The 15840-nt window shown below is 62.0% G+C and overlaps 1 protein-coding gene across 7 annotated transcripts in view; it reads left to right on the forward strand.

Annotated features, from left to right (window-relative positions):
- The window catches only part of SEPTIN9 (septin 9), a 149093-nt gene that overhangs the window by 113413 nt on the left and 19840 nt on the right, over positions 1–15840 (forward strand). Inside the window, exon 1 of one of the 7 annotated variants that reach the window (XM_030295749.1) lies at positions 2127–2268. The exons of 5 other annotated variants lie outside the window; for them this stretch is intronic. The gene's annotated coding sequence lies outside the window, so the exon portion shown is untranslated. Of the gene's footprint in view, positions 1–2126; positions 2269–2551; positions 2633–15840 lie in introns of those variants that run through there. One more of the 7 variants, XM_030295750.1, reaches the window with a different exon arrangement.

The raw sequence follows: 15840 nt of genomic DNA on the forward strand, positions 1-15840 counted from the left end.
TGTGGGGCTACAATCAGACGGTCTACGTAAACAGCTGTCCAAGGGTCTGGTGTAACCAGGGTGAAATCGAGAATGTCCGGGACGGTAGCCATTTGAAACGTGGCTATAGTCCAAGCCGGGGGCGGGTGGGGACGGGGTCCCGTAAGTGCACGGTGCACATTGGACTTCATAGTACTTCAGTACGGAAAGCAGAAAGAATGTAAAATACCTAAAAAGTGTTTATGTTGATGACATGTGGAGTTGATACTATTCTGGCTCCATTAAGTGAAATGTATGACACGTCACCCGTTTCTTACGGTTTTCAATGTGGCTACTGGAAACTTGAGGAATTACAGCACGTGGGGTGCTTATCGGGGACCTGCCTTCTGTTTTCTGCTGGGGGATCAGGTGGGGAGCCACTGCGGGCTTCAGGCTGTTCCTCTAGTCCAGGGACCCCCTCCTCCTGTGCTCTGGAGGACCCCCATCGGGTGTGAGCGATGAGTGAGGGAACACGTGGAAAGCACCGGGTTGTCTCCTGGGCCAGAGGTGAGCAGGGAGGGGAGGAGGTAGGGCAAGGGGCGGCCTCGGAGAGCGTGAGGTTTTGCCCACGTGTGGCCGGGAAGGGTGGTGGGCCCTGGGGGCAAAGCTAGGTCAGGGGCGGAGAAGGAGCTTCTAAGGGGAGTACTGAGAAGGCGGCCCTCTGCCCACAGGACAGGTGCAGAGTGGAGGGCATATCCAGGCTCCTTGTTACCTTGACACCTGGGACAGGAGTCCCCCCTGGCATCCTTGTCCATGGTTCTTGGAACTGTCCTTCGGGGCCCCAGTGACAGGGGCCCAGCAGGGTGGGCAGGGGGTGGCAGGAGCCGCCCCCCCCACTCGACCTCCCCATCCTAGGAAACCACCTTCTTGGAGGAAAGAGAGGCGTCAATTTGAGTGGCCACTCTTCCTGATCCTGGTCGTCCCTGTCCCACTTTAGTTCTCGTGACTTACAGTTGATGGGCCCATTTTACAGATGGGGAGGGGCCCGAGCCCGCAGGGTTGGGTCATGAGCCAAAGCTACTCTCCCGGGAAGGGGGCCTGATTCTGGCGTCCGCCTCCGAGGCCCGCGTCTCAGATCCACCACCGTCCCCCCTCCCGCCGTGATGGGAACAAGATCTCCGGACACGCATCCCTCCCCTGGACGCTCCCCGTCTTTGGCCAGGTGCCCAGAGACCACGGTGGCGGCTTTGCACTCTGTGTGGGGGTGGGGAGGGGAGGACAGAGGCCCCCTGAAGCCTTCACGGTTCGGAGTCCGTGGCCATCAGGGGTGGGCAGTGGCTTGGGCTGGTGCTGCTGGGGAGAGCTGGCTTCTGAGGAACCCCAGGGGGACCAGCTGGATGTGGCCGGTTTGCCAGTGTGGCCAGTGGGTGGGTGCCTGGGGGCCTCGTCCACCAGCCAACGTGGGGGGGCATGGGAATGGGAAGGAGAGCCGGCCTGGGGAGCGGGGTCTGGGCCAGCTGGCCCTCACACCACCTTCTCAAGGTGTCCCTAAGGGCTCCTCTTGCACTTGAACGACTCACTCCCCGCCCCTGCAAATCCCCCCAAAACCCGCGGGAGCTCTCTGCTAGTGGGGAGGAGGCCTGGGGCTCCCTCGGCCACTCCAGCGCCTGGGAGTGACTCACTCAGGGGTCAGAGGTCGTGGCACGGGATGGGTCTGGCAGATCCCAGCGTCCAGGCCCAGCCCCAAACAGGGTGGTTTCCCAAGCTCCTCCCTCTGGGGACCACCTAGCCCATCCCCCCTGAGGGTCCCAGCACCACACCAGGTTCTGCGGGGGAGGGTGGACTCATTGCCAGGGCCCTGAGGGCTGTAGAAGCCGGCGGCTCCGGGAAGAAAGAAGTGCTCAGGGTGAGCTGGCCCCGCCAGTACCTCCCCGCCCCGCCCGGCCCCAGTTCCCCTTCTCCGAGGCTTCTCCCTTGGGGCCGTCTCCACCAGGGCGCGCTTAGGCAGTTGAGGCTTGGCCCTTGACCGCTTTCCTGGGGAGGTCTGCCGACCTGAGGGAGCCCGTCCGATAGCCTGGGTGTGTTATCTGAGCCGGGGCCGGGGGTCAGGACCGTTTGGGGCTCACCTGGCAAAGGGAGGGGGGGTGCTGGGCGGGGCAGCAGGACCGAGGGCGCCCCCGGGCAGTGTCAGATTCCCGGCACCACCTGCACTCCCGTCCCGCCCGCCTCCCCAGGGCAGGACAGTCTGGGAGGAGGGGACTCTGCGGGCGCCCTGACTTGTGGCGGGGCAGTGTGGGACTGGACGTCCAGGTGAGCCATCTTCCCTCTCTCCCTCCCGGAGCTCTTTCCTGGGGGACCCTGTCGCTTTCCTGGAGGCCGGCTCGGGAGCTCGGCTTGGCGTTTCTTACGCACAGAATGCACCCCGGTTGGTTTCGGGCCTGCAGCCGGGCGCCCCTTCTCTCCTCCGCCCCCCCCCGCCCCCCCCGACTCTGCCCCTCGCCCTGCCCCCGAGCCTCCCGGCTCAGGCGGTCCCTCCTACCTCTGCCCGCGCTCTGGGAGGCTCCTTGTTCCGCGGCCACAAAGCCCCTTTGATCCTCTGCTCGGCTCCGAGCCATGTGACCGGTGGGCGGGCCGCGCTCTCCGGCAGCCAGCGCAGCCCGACTCAGCTGCAGGGGTGAGTCCTCCGCTCCCTTTGTTCCTTGCGGCCTCGCACCGGCGGTGGCCGGGGGCCCTCAGGTGGTGCGGCCGCCCGGCGGTCCTCCGACGGCCCGGTGGCGGGGCCGCGCGCGGCGCTCCCCGGGGGTCCCCGTCCCCCACCCGGGCCCGGCCCCCCGCTCCCCACCACCAGCCGGCGGGACGGCTCTGGGTCCCCGGGAGAGGGGCGGCGGGAGCTCGGTCTCCACGCGGGGCCCAGATTTTCGGCCGCGGAAGCGGAGAAAAGGGCTTTGTGCGGCCACAGCTATCTCTTTGTAAATATTGGGCCAGCTAAGCCGAGTGGCCAGGTCCTCCCGCGGCGGGGAGTTTCTCGCAGGCCGGTTTTCCCACTCGCGGGGTGGCTTCCCTGGCTTCCAGGAGGCCCGGGAGGCACTCGGATGGGCCACCCGCTGCCTCTTAAAATCGTTCCGCACAGATTGTCAGCCGTTGGGCGGGCGGCTGGGAGCTAGCTTCGGCGACCTGGACATGCGGGTTGCCCCCATCTGGGATTGGGCGGCGGGGGACCCTGCGCGCTGTCTCCGGGTCCTGGGGACGGCGGGGGGGGGGGTGGGCGTCTGGAAGGCGGCTGGTGCCCGGAGCATCCTGGGGGGCCGATGCCACTCCCTGTCAAGGAACGGGGCCTGTGGGGGTGGATGGTGAGGGCGAGCCTCCTTGGGGACGGTGCTTCCAAAGAAACTTGCCGGCCTAGACGATGGGAAATCCCCAGACTCAAATCCCACAGCCAGCCGGGCGAGTCCCCCCCCCCCCCGCCCCCTCGTGCACCAGCGCTGGGATGGCCGGGTTGCTTCAGAGCCTGCGCCCTCTGCTCCCAAAGCTTCATCCCCATGCCCCCTGGGGATCGACTCAGCAGTCCCGGTGCCCCTCTGCTTCCTCTCTGCCAGGGAATCTGCCTCTTTTGTCAGAGGTTGGGGGAGCATCTCTGCCCACCAAAGAGAATTTTGGAATTCCTTTCCTGGAGGAAAATGTGCCGCCCGGGCATGGCTTCTGGCGGTAGGGATAGCACCCTAGCAGGAATTGGTTTGGAATCGCACGGAAAATCCGTTGGCAAGGACGGAGAAAAAGCCCCCCACTCCCTTCTAATCCCTTGTGTCCCCTTCTAATCCCTTCTAATCACGTGTGGGTTTCCCACCTCGTTCATGGGCGCTTGGCCTCCGTGGGTGTTTACATAAATGTCATTCTCTTCTGGCTGGCTCCCCCGTGGCAACCCAGGGGGGCTCCTTTTCAGGAAATAGGAAGCAGAATGAGTTTGTTTGACCATTTGGGGCTGGAGGACCAGTGTCCGTGTGGGACCTCTTTGGAAGGGTGGGATGCTTGCTTCTGTCCCTTTGGGTCTCCTTCGGGGCTCAGGTGAGACTACGGAGGGAGGCCTCTTCTGTGGCTGACCCCTTTTAACAACTGCGTTTGTCGGTGGCCCCTCCTGGGCATCCCCACTGCCCCCCCCCCCGATTATTTCCGTGTTGGGGCACCTGCATCACTAATGTGTCTGCTGGTTTCTGTCTGTATTTCCGACAGAATGCTCCGTTTGACTGGCACCGTGTCAGGGACGGTGGCCAGTTCAGCTGGCGTGTGGGGAGGGCCTACTCTGTGTGGGGCACAGGGCGCTCTGAGACGCGGGGAGGGGGCAGCCACAAGGCCCCGCCCACCCAAGCCAAGACAGCTCAGGTTGGGCCCGTGGGTCATTCCCTGAGTGCCCCAGGCCTCGAGAACAGAAGCCCCAGAAGCCCCGCACCCTTAAGGCAACCAGAGTCTCTGGGCTGACCTACCTCCCACCACCCCCTCCCCTCTTCCCCAGCCACGTACCCCCCCCCCCCCACTTCCTGTTGTGTCATAGCCTGAGCTGTTCTTGTCAGATAGGATGAGACGCATTCCCTAGGGCCTTCAGAGAAGGGGGAAGACCCTATCCTTAAGAAAGCACCCCCGCCAGCCTCTAGCCTAGCTTCCTGTGTTGTCAGAGGCTTAGGAGCTTCCGTTATCCGATGCCCCCTGCACATTTAGGCTCGGGCCAGTTTTCCCAGGCCACCCAAGGGGTTCTGGGCTCCCTCCTGCTCTCCTTGGCCAGGTGCACAGGAGGGATGACTTTATTTCAGGGCTGGTGATCTCGGAGATCCCGCTGCCCCACTCCCCGCAGGCCGAGCTCTCGGGGAAGATGCTTCCAGCAGAAATCGCAGCCCTTGGCCAAGACTCCATCCCAGACTTCTGCCTTCCAGCGGCAGGCTTTTGATTTGTTTATTGAGAGCCAATCCTGGTTCCTTGGACAGGTCAGGGACCTGCTCTCAGGCGCTCAGTGGAGCCTTGCGAGGCCTTCCCAGGAACGCTCCCAGGGTGGCAGGCAGTGAAGTCATCCCGTGCGGGCCAGCCCGTTCTCCGAGGAGTAGGCTGGGAAGCCAGGGGAGGCCCACAGCTAATGATAGGCCTTCCAGCCTGCCCGCCTTGGCTTGTCCCTGGGCTGGGGTGGGTGAGTGGGGTCCAAATGCCCCTTCCTCTCTCTCTTTGTTATCGCCACCGGGAAGGGCCGGGCCGCCGGGGCCCAGGAGTTCCGAGTTCTGATTCTAAGTTCGGGCCCTTGCCCTCTGGACCAGCCCGTTCCCCACCTTGAGAGCAGAATTGGTGCTCAGCCCTCGGAAGCTGGTTTCCTGGAAGAGGGTCTGGGCCTTGGTTTGAGGGGCTGCAGCTTCTCACAAAGGGTCTGAAAGGCGAAGGTGAACCACGTCAGCTCACTCCCCTCTTCCTGGCTGTTCCAACCGAAATGTGATTTTTTAAACGTTTTAGTTTAGCTGGATCGTGGCAGAGGCACCCCCAAATTCTTGTGCCTTCTCCTGAAGCTGGGGGTGGGGGGGCCACCCTTGGGGAGATGTCGGCTCCCGAGCAGCCAAGGTGGCCCTCGGAACCCAGCTCCAGGCTGGGGTTGAGTCACTGACACTGACCCTGCCCATCCCTCCCGCCCCCCGCACCCACACTTGGCCTTGGGGAAGAAGGGCTCACCAGGCATTGATTTCCTCCATTTTGCACCTGGCTTGCAATCCCCACTTCCGGGACCTGTGTCCCCAGAGGCCTGCAAGCCCCTGCCCTGCCCTGCAAATGCCAGGCACCGAGTGCCCAGTCATCTGAACGGTCATTGGAGTGTCCTTGCTGATGTCCCCAGTGGAGTGTGTCCTACCTCCCGGATACTTATCTTCCTCCCTTATCTCCCAGGCCAGTTCTAGGTGCCTGTCACCAGGCCTTTGACGTTGGGACCACAGATAAGATTTTCCTAGCTTGGAGCGGGACGGTGATTTCAAATTCACTCTCCTGTGTGGAGAACCCCCCCCCCCCCCCACACACACACACGGACCGGACGGGGACATTGTGTCCTGTCTTTCCCTAGACTGTGGACTTGTGTAGAGATTGCATTTTATTGATCTCTGTCTCCGAGCCCTGGACTCCCAGGAGCTTGCTCAGTTAACGTTTGAATGCATGCACGGTCAGCACGGTTTGCCCAAAGCTTTTCATCTTTTGTCCAAATCCTCTGGTTTCTGTACGACCAGCTCCGGAGAGCCTTACGAGAACAGCCCGTGGCCCTACTGTCTTTATACGTGCTCTCCTTGGAGTGTTTCTTTCTTGGGATCTGAATACATCCTCCCGGTGCAGGGGACTGGACCAGATGGGCCGGTTCCGGGGAAGTAGGGGATGAGGACAGGATCCACGTTGCCACCCGTTGGCGGGTATCAGCTGTGGGCTCCAAAGACCATGACGGGGGGGGGGGGCAGGGGCCCCCCTGGGTCGGAGGGAGAGTCGCTGCTGTTTTTGCAGACCACATGCTCTGCTAATGCAGGGCTGGGCCCTCCACAGGGCCCGTCCTGCTGACCACAGTTGACTCCGGGCCCGGTGTGCGGAGCCCTCAGTCTTCCTCTTGGAGAATTTATTGAGGTGATGAGGCTGCTTCAATGCCCTACATGACAGGTGGAAAACTGAGAAAGTTTCTCTTTGGGGAACACGTAAGTTTGCCTATTAGGAATAAGTTTATTTATCACAGAATAAATGAGTCTTTTAAATTACTTCTTTTTCACAGAGAGACAGAGACAGAGCGTGAGCAGGGGGAGGGGCAGAGAGAGAGAGGGAGACACAGAATCGGAAGCAGGATCCAGCTCCGCGCCCATCAGCACAGAGCCTGACCCGGGGCTCGAACTCACGAACCGCGAGATCCTGACCTGAGCCAAAGTCGGACGCTCAACCGACGGAGGCCCCCGGGCGCCCCCAGAATAAATGAGTTTTAAGCTGATTCCTTGAGCCACCTCTGCTCCAGGCCACCTCAGCCCAAGGCCGGTTTGACCTACGTCGATCCGAGTGCCCTCCTCACCGCCCCCCCAGAGCCCACTGCCAGCCGAGGGGCCGCTTATGCTTCCTCTCTGCTGCTGACTAGTGCCCAAACAAGCCTTGTTGGCACCTTCCTGTCGGTCTTCCCCGCACGTCCGGAATGTTCCAGTTCAGGGCAGAAGCCCGTTGTGCCCTCCTCTGGTGCTTTCCTCCCATCTTGGAGGCAGATGCCAGGACGAAGGCCTGGGAAGCAGGTCGGCCCCACGGGTTCAGTGACTTATCTGCTGATGCCAGATTGGCAGCACTGGAGCTGGGACCCCCCCCCCCCCGCCTTCCCATGTGTCCCCTACTCAGGTGTAGAGTGAGCTCCCCCAGTCCCCTCTTAGGGCCCAGTGGGCGGAGGCCCTTAGAGGCAGGATGTGGGGGCCGTTCCGAACCAAGGGAACTCAGCGCCAGGTGAGGCCCAGCAAGGGGGCGGTGACTCGGGTGGAAGCGGGAGGTTGGGGAACAGTGAGGAGCCTGGCGGAAGTTCCTGTGGAAGGTGAGGGAGAGGCGGGCAAGGGTGGGGCGGCCAGGAGACCCCTGTCTTTCTTGGTGGAGACCTGGGCCCGGGGACCAGCCCCACCTCTGTGAACTTGGCATCAGCCGGCCACCTATGACCGGGTCAGCGTTTCTGAGGCTCCTGACCAGCCCCACATCTGCTTTGTCGACCTGCTCGCTCGCTGGGAGAGCGGCCCGCTCCCCAGATTCCGTGAGAGGATGACATTGCAGGGAGAGCTTCACACGTGGGGCCAGGGAGCCGCCTGGTGCCTGGCGTGCACCTGTCGATGGCCCCGCGGCCTTACACACGTGCTGCGTCGCCTCTGAGCCGCCGTCGGTTTCCGGCAGGCGTACCGCTTCACGGGGTCAGCACGGAGGTCACAGAACCTGGACGGGGAGGTGCCAAGTGCGTGCAGCTCGCCTGCCGTTCTCCTGAGTCCTGACCTCGGGGCAGCCCTGGGCTGAGCAGGGTAGGGGGACCCACGAGGCAGGCCTTCCAGAAGCTTCCATCCCAGTTAGGTGGCAAGTACACACCAGCTTGGGTGGCTCCGTCAGTGAGGCGTCCGACTCTTGATTTTGGCTTGGCTCATGAGATCGAGCCCGAGGCGGGCTCTGTGCGGACGGCGTGGAGCCCGCTTGGGATTCTCTTCTCTCCCCCCCTCCCTGCTTGCGTTCTCTCTCTCAAGAATAAATAAACATTTAAAAGATGCACCAAGATGAGAGGTTCTAGGAAGGTGTCCTAGGACCTGCTGGGGGTGGGGGGGGGGGTCCCAGGAAGCAGCTACTTTGCAATTGGGACTCAGCAAAGGTTCCAGGGCCCGGAGCGTTGAGATGCTCCTCTGGGCTCTTTGGAATTTCACTGGAGACACAGAGGAGAGCAGCTCAGGGGCGGCTGGGGGGCGGGACCACAGGGGAAATTTCAGGGAACATGTGGGGGTGGGGCGGGGGCTGGTGGGGGGGGTGGGGCAGAGGAGGGGCTGGGGGGTGTGGTGCCCACCTGTCCACATGGAGGTGGCACCCCTCAGCAGGTGCCCGCTTCCTGCTTCCTGCACAGAGTTCCTCAGCCGACCTTCGCCATCCTTCCAAAGGTCTTGGCTGCCTCCCCGGCCTCCCCGGGGCTCGCAGTGGAACCGGAGCACCTGGTCAGTCACACCTTGCCCGTGTGCCAACAGCCACTTCTGTCTTCATTATTTCCTTATACGTTTGCCCAGCAACGCGTTTTGGACACCACTCAGCAGGAAGGTGCAGAAATGCTTCTGGGCCTGAAACCCAGGCCTGGGCTCACATCTCCTGGGGCCCATCGTGGGCCCGCGGGGAGGATGAGCCAGTGGCCTCTCCCTGCACCTGTCGGCTGCTAGATCCCAGATCGTGGGGGAGACGTGTGAGTCAGGGACGGGAGGCTGGTTCTCCGAGGGCCCCGGTGTTTGTGGGGCGGTTGGGTGAGGACGGTCCCACCGCGTGTGCCGCGCTGAGCCGGCCCCTCGCCCTGGGGTTCCCGGGGACGGGGGGAGTAAAGCCCTAACTAACGAACGCCACGGGGCCCTCGGAAACTCAGGCGCTAAAGTCATCGTTAAACCTTGAGCGCCGCCAGAGACCTCCCGCCCGCCCTCTCTGGGGCCTTTGCCGCCCCGTGAAAGCGGGGCTTCCGTGAATTCTCTGTGACTTGTTTCCACGGAGGCTCGTTCAGCAGCATCCTTCAGGTTTGGGGCGGGGCAGGGCGAAGCTCGGGCCTCTGACAGATTTGGGGTGGGTCGTGCCAGGGATGGCCCAGGATATCCGGCGGCCGCCCCCGGCAGCTGCCGGCTATCATCTTCCGCTGGGTCGGCTGGGCCTGCGCAGAAGACTGAACACCTGCCCGGTGTTGCGTGTGCGCGTGTGTGTGTGGGGGGGGGGCCTGGGGCCCGGCTGCTGCTTCACAGTTGGTTCCGGACGTGTAAGGGGTCGCAGGTGTCCCTGCAGGGAGGGGAGTGCTGAGGGGTTTTCCCTGTCCAATGCCACAGGGACCCTCTGTGGTTGGGATTGGCTTGCGTTTGAATCCCAGTCCCCTCCCTCAGGTTGAGGTTTGGTTCCTTCTGTATTAAAGGGGGTCCTAATGAGCACCGGTGGGGTCAGGAGAGAGAGGGCAGGGGGGGGGGAGTCGCAGGGCCAGGGAGCCTGCCAGGCCCCCACTCGCCGGGCTGCAGAGTTGGGGGCCACCTGGAGGCGGGGTGTTGGATCGGTGCTGGGAGCTGGCCGTGGACGAGGACACAGCCCTCACCCTGGTCGTTGGGAGCAGGTTACCGGTTATACTGCTTGTTGTTAGGAGCTTTATTGAGATACGCTTCGCACGCCGTAAATTCAGTCGTCTAAAGTGTACAATTCAGAGGTCTTTAGCGCGTCCCAACGTTACCCAGCCATCACGACTAATCCAGAACATTCTCATCTCAGAAGAGACCCTGTTCCCACACGAACAGCTCCCTGCCCCAGCCCTGGCAACACGAAGCTGCCTCGTGCCTCTGTGGATTTGCCTGCTTTCGGCGTTTTATAAATGTGGAATCCGAGGACAGGGGCTTTTATGCCATGGTTCTTCAAGGTCCACGTGGTAGCAGGGGTCAGCGCTGGTTCCTTTTCTGGCTGAATAGCGTTCCACGCGGTGGTCCGTCCTGGCTGCCTATCCCTTCATCAGTAGCGGGCATCGGGGCTGTCGCTGTTTCTCAAGTGCTGTGAATCGTGCAACACTCAACGTTGGTGCCCTGTCTTGGTGCGGACTTGTGCTTTCATTTCTCCCCGGAATTGCCGGTCGTGCGACAGTTGGTTCGCCAGCACGGGCAGGGGCGCGCCGTGTCCCCGGCGGGGGCGGCGGGGAGGGGCAGTCGCTGCGGGCTTCTTTCTCTCCTGCACTTTCCCCCATGACCTGTCTTGAGTCTGTGTCTGGGCGATTCGCCAGGGGTCCTTTTGTTTCCTTTGCATCCAGCGGTGAATGGGCTTGTGGATGTGGTTGGGGGGTGGGGGGGGGGCACAGAGAAGCCATTCGGGTCTGCAGCTGAGCTGGAGCGATTCTGGTTCTGTGGGCCCAGAACTAAGAAGGGGTTTCGTGTCTTTCTCGTCATCTTCTTTCTTCTCCTCCTATCTTCTTCTTTCTCTCTCCTCTCTCTTTCTCTCTGGAAGGTTTGCTGTCTATTCTCTTATCTTCTTTCTTCTCTTTCTCTTCTCTTCTCTTATTTACTATGTTCTCTTAATCTTCTCTATATCCCTCCCCACCTCCCTCCGCTCCCCTCCCCTTTTTTTCTCTCCTCTCTTCTCTCTCTCTCTCTCTCTCTCTCTCTCAGCTGCAGCAGTGAACTCCCGCAGTGTGAGAGAGGAAGTGGGTGGAGGGAGTGGGTTTTGTGTGACCCCCTCCTCCTCCCTCCCCTTCCCCCCTAGAGGAAGCTGAGGGAAAGGAGGATGGGGTGTGGGAGCGGCCTTTTTTTTTTTCCTGGAGAGAACGCGCTCCCCCTTCCCCCACCGGCCTTGGCCCGGGGAGACCTTTCCTTCAGGGAGGGTGGAGGCGCGGGGGACTGCCTCTGGGGTCCAGGAGGGGGCGAGGGCCGCGGCATCATCGCAGGGAGCCACCGAAAGTGAAGTGAAACAAACCCGTGTCCATTGTCATCTGAAACCACCGCGTGAGCAGAAGGAAAGCGAGGCCCTTTGCCCGCCTGCGCCAAGGCGCTCCCCCCGCAGCCCGAATTGAGCGCCCCGGGAAGGGCCACTTGGCAGGGCCGGGGAGCGAGCGGTCAGGCCCGGGCCAGGCTCCCTCCTCCGGCCCGCAGCTGGAGGGCCCTCTGTGCCGCACCAGTTCACAGGCAGAAATTACCATATGAATGTGGCTCCTTCCGGAGCCTCGGGGCGGAGGGACTGGGAGGGGACCTGGGAGGCGACGGGCTCCCACCCCTGTGGCCTCCACAGCTGCTGCGATCTCAGGGAGGACGCCTCAGACGGTTCCCATCTGCCGGCAGGTACCCGGGGGGTTGGAGGGTGCGGGGCCGCCTGGGGTCTGCCTGCGGGCAGGGTCCCGTGAGGGTGGGACCCCCCCGGGCTGGTGTGCTCCCTAGTGTAACTTTCTTCCGTCGTCACCCGTGTGAGAGCCCTGTCGATCTTGTTACTTCGTTATCCCGGAAGCCCAGGATCCCGGTGATAAAGCGAGTTTGAGCGCTTTGCAGACTGAGAAGTGCCCAAGCCCAGCCCAGCCCCGGGGGTCAGCGCTGCTCACTGGGCCCAGCCGGCCCCTTGCGTCTGCGGTCCAGGCTGAGCCCCTGGGCCTGGGACTGGGTATGTTTCCAAGGCTGGTTGTGTCGGAGTTAATAAATTCTCTTTGCCAGTTCTAACCACTCTTCAGTCGGGCTGGAGGCAGGCACGTGTAGCTGCTGGACCGCAGATTAGGGGACAGCAGGAAGAGTCACCCTTGGGCTATGAAACTAACTGACTGACCTAGTTCCCAGGAGGGCATGTCTTCCGGGGTTGCCCGGTGACCGACAGCCTGGTCCCTCCACGCTGGGGACTCGCTTGCCGCTGTTGCACTGGCCAGGCCATCTGCAGCGGTGGGGAGCGGCTTGGGGCAGTGACGGGGTGGTGCAAGCCCTGCCCACCGGCATGCCTGCCCCAGGCCCAGTCTCTGCCCACCTCCTCCTCTGGGCGCCCTTCCCCCCATTTCCTGAGCAAAATTTCCTGAATGGGCAGGAGCTGTCCTCGGAAGTCCGTCCATCCGTCCATCCTTCCTCTTCGGTGCTTTGTGGCTCCAGAGGACGACGGAGACTGGAAATGGTTAACATCCCATTCCCATCCTGCCACACGCCGAAGGCCGTGGGGAAGCCCGTGGGAGAGGATGCGGGCCAGCAGTTTGGGGCCGGGCCGAGAGGCGCCACCCGGCTTGGCCGGGGAGCAGGGGCCGGCCCCTTACAGTGTTCTGGGAAGAGAGAGAGGAAGGAAGGGTAGCGAGTTTCCTATTCGTTCGTTCATTCACTCACTCATTCATTCATTCATTCAACAACTGGGGAAATGAGGGGTTCCTCCAGGAGCAGAGCAGGAGAGAACCTCTGTGAGGAGCCTTGTTTGCAGAACTGGTAGGAGAGCTGGGGAGAGAGTCCGTTCACCCAAGCTGGAGAGCTGGGTATGGGCTTCTGTTTTCGGTACAGCTACTTAGAGCACTGACTGGGCACTGTTCGTGTGCTTCGTAAACAATCTTGTTGATTCTCCCAGGGCTCTTGGGAGGCAAGCAGTAGTGTTGTCCCAATCTACACAGAAGAAAATGGAGGTGCGGAGAGGTTAAGTTCCTTGCTCTGGGTCACACAGCGAGTGTGATGGTGGGGGGGTGAGGGTGGAGGGCAGGCATGGTGATGGCTTGGGTGGTGGGGGCCGCGGGGAGGCAAGCAAGGCCGCCACCTGCAGGGATGTTGGGCTGGAACTGGTAGGACTTTGGGACAGGTGGTTGGGTTTGGGTGATGGAAGGGGAAGGACCAAGGCTGGGCCCCCGGATTTGTAGCTGTGATAACTGGACGCCTGGAGGTGCCATTTACTCACGTGGAGGGATTGGGGGGCGGCCCGGAGGGTCAGAGTTCAGTTTGGGGCACGTTCGGTCTGAGACCTCCAGACTTCATGGGCGGGGGCCACAGATGCTGGTGCCGGTGGGGCCTCGGGGCATCTCCGCTGGGCTGGGACGGACTCAGAGGGACGGTCATTGGCATCAGTGTGTGAACGGACAGAGGTTGGCCTGTGACGCTCAGGGGCTGGGCAGAGTCGCCTGGAGAGAGTGTCCAGCCGGGGGCCAGGACTTCCAGGTGGGAGAGCCAGCAGCCTCGGACAGAGGAAAGGCCGCGGAGGCCTGCGCGGCTAGGAGGAGAGAGCGTTGCGGGAAGGAAAAGACTGACTGGGGTGCCCAGGGCTCAGTCCCTGCAATGTGGAGTGAGGGGTGACCCTCAGTACTTTGTTCCGCAGAGGTCTGGCAGCCGTGTGCATCAGAACCGCCAGTCCAGAAGTACGCCCCAGCTTCACCCCCAGTGCAGACCAGGAAATGGGCTGTGCCCGCTTCTCTCCGGTGTATGACCCAGCCCGGGCTCACGGGTGTCTGCACCCTGCCCACGGCCAGCGTCCCCCCCACCCTGACCCAGGCAGTGTTTCAGGGGTGATGGAACGTCCGCCCGAGGGGTAACTGGGCAGCTGTCCTGCACACGGCTTTTTCCTGGGGGGAGGGGTAGAGGGGTGGCTGTGTTTCTGAGATTCCTCCGATGGGCGGGCTGTCCGTCCCACGTTCCCCTACTGGCTTTGGATGTGTCCTCAGAGTTCACGGGGCCTTTCTTGGGCTTATCCTCGGAACGAGTGGCTCCCGTAGGAGCGCGGGGAGCAGTGGAGTCTGGGACATGTGGCGGCCGGGGGGGGACGCGGTCGAGTAGGAGTCCTTGCTAATCCCCAGGCCCCGAGCACACTGCTTCCAGAACCTCTGCTCTCCTGAGCAGGAAGGACCCAGAGGTGGGAGAGAAGATGACTCCAGCTCTCTCGCCACTCCTCAGCCCACAGCCAGAGCGACAAAGGGATGGGGGACCTGATTCAAGAGGGTCCAGGGCTGCTGACTCCTGCTCAGGGGTCATCTGGTCAGGCATGTGGCCCTCCCTGCATGGCCCCCGCGGGCCACACTCTGCCTCCTGCAGCACCCTGGGCACGAGGGAGGTCTTCTGCTTAGCCCCTGGCCGGGGGTGGGGTGGGGGGGTGGGGGCGTGTCCTGTGGCCCCCGGGGAGCCCTGTTTCCTCAGATGACTTCATCAGCTGGGGGAGGCAGGACCTCCAGCGCCCCCAGCCTCTGTCCCTCGGTGAGGATCTGCTGACAGTCCCGCTGATAGAGGGACAGGGGGAGGGGAGGCCCCCCCCCCCTTAGCGGGACATCCTGATAAGAGGAAATTCTACCTGTGACAAATGGCCAGTTTCCACCCATCCATGGGGGGAGAATCTTCTTTCTGCTTTTGACTTGGCAATATTTGCCAAGAACTAACAGAATCTCTGTGGTCAGCCGGCCCCTTCAGACCCGGTGGGCGGGCTGGCCCGGGGTTGGATTCTGAGTTTGCTTTGGGGCGGGGACCCGTTGTGCTGGAAGGTTCTCTGGGGTGGGAGGAGGCTCTGTTGGGGGGGGGGCACAGTCCCTGATCCTGCGAGGCCAGTGGGTAGTGGAAAATGAAATAAAAAATGAATCCTTGATGCAGGAGTCGGAGGGCTCAGCCCTGGCCCTGGCCCTTCTGCAGGCTGCTTTTTAGGAAGTGAACCATTGCTTGCAGCTCGGAGCCTGCCCTGAGCAAAGCCCGGGGTCTCCGAAGGGCCACCCAGCCCAGCTGAGAGCTCCCTGGAGGAGGAGAAGGAGGTGGCCGGGCTGCAAATAGAGAACAGAAGAAGGCCTCTTCCAGAAGCGGGTGGGGCGGCATGGGAGAGAGGTGGCCGCTGTCCAAATCTGACTTCGCCGACTTGGGCCAATTGAAACCGTGTTGGCAGAAAGGGAGAGCTTCTTGAGATTCCTTCCTGCACAATAGAGGAGAAGCTTGCTTGAACGCGTTTGGCGGGAGAAAAGCCAAGCCGAGGAGCCTTGGCGGGCAGTGAGAGGGGGGAACCCCCTCCCGCCTCCGGGGCGCCTCGGGCCCCTGAATGAATGAATGAATGAATGAGTCGGGTTGGGATGGCACTGTCCCTGCCGTGTCCCCTCCCGGGTCCGCAAAGGGCATGGGGTCCTGGGAGATGTTTATTCATGCACACTTCCCCTGAGTCTCCTCACACAGAAGCTTTAGAACTGGAGTTTCGGTCTCCTCGGAAAGGGAAGGAGGGCCGAGGGGGGAAAAATGCAGCCCTTTGCATTTGCAAATCCCTCCTTTCTCCGGAGAGGCTCCAGCCTTGGGCTCCGTTTCTAAAGCAGAGTTTCAGGCCAGAGGGCAAAGTCTCAGATTTCTGGCAGCCCCGTTCCTGACCAGACTGTGACGAGCCGCTTCCTGCCCCGGACAAAGTGTGAAGTGTAATTTGATGTGGAATTACTTCTCGAATCAGATGAGGCATGTGCGCTTTTCTGATTCCCTCCTCGATCCCACCCGCACAAATTTGCAAAATTCGGCCATTTGTATTCAGTGTTTCCATCTTTAGAAGGGAACAGGAAGTTCCCCTGCGACATTTATGGGGAGTTTGTAACAGCCCCGGCGGGCGTAGGTGCATGGGGGACCCGAGGAAGAAGGAGCCGAGTGAATGGGAAAGGGTCCTGTTTCAGAGCCCCGCAGGAGTGACGCCCCGTCCCGAATGACACTGCTTGTTCTCGCTGGTCCTTGCTGCAGCTCGGGGAGGGAGACCCTGGCCATC

The sequence above is a fragment of the Lynx canadensis genome, chromosome E1 (assembly GCF_007474595.2).
Source record: "Lynx canadensis isolate LIC74 chromosome E1, mLynCan4.pri.v2, whole genome shotgun sequence".
In the NCBI taxonomy this organism is placed as follows: Eukaryota; Metazoa; Chordata; class Mammalia; order Carnivora; family Felidae; genus Lynx; species Lynx canadensis.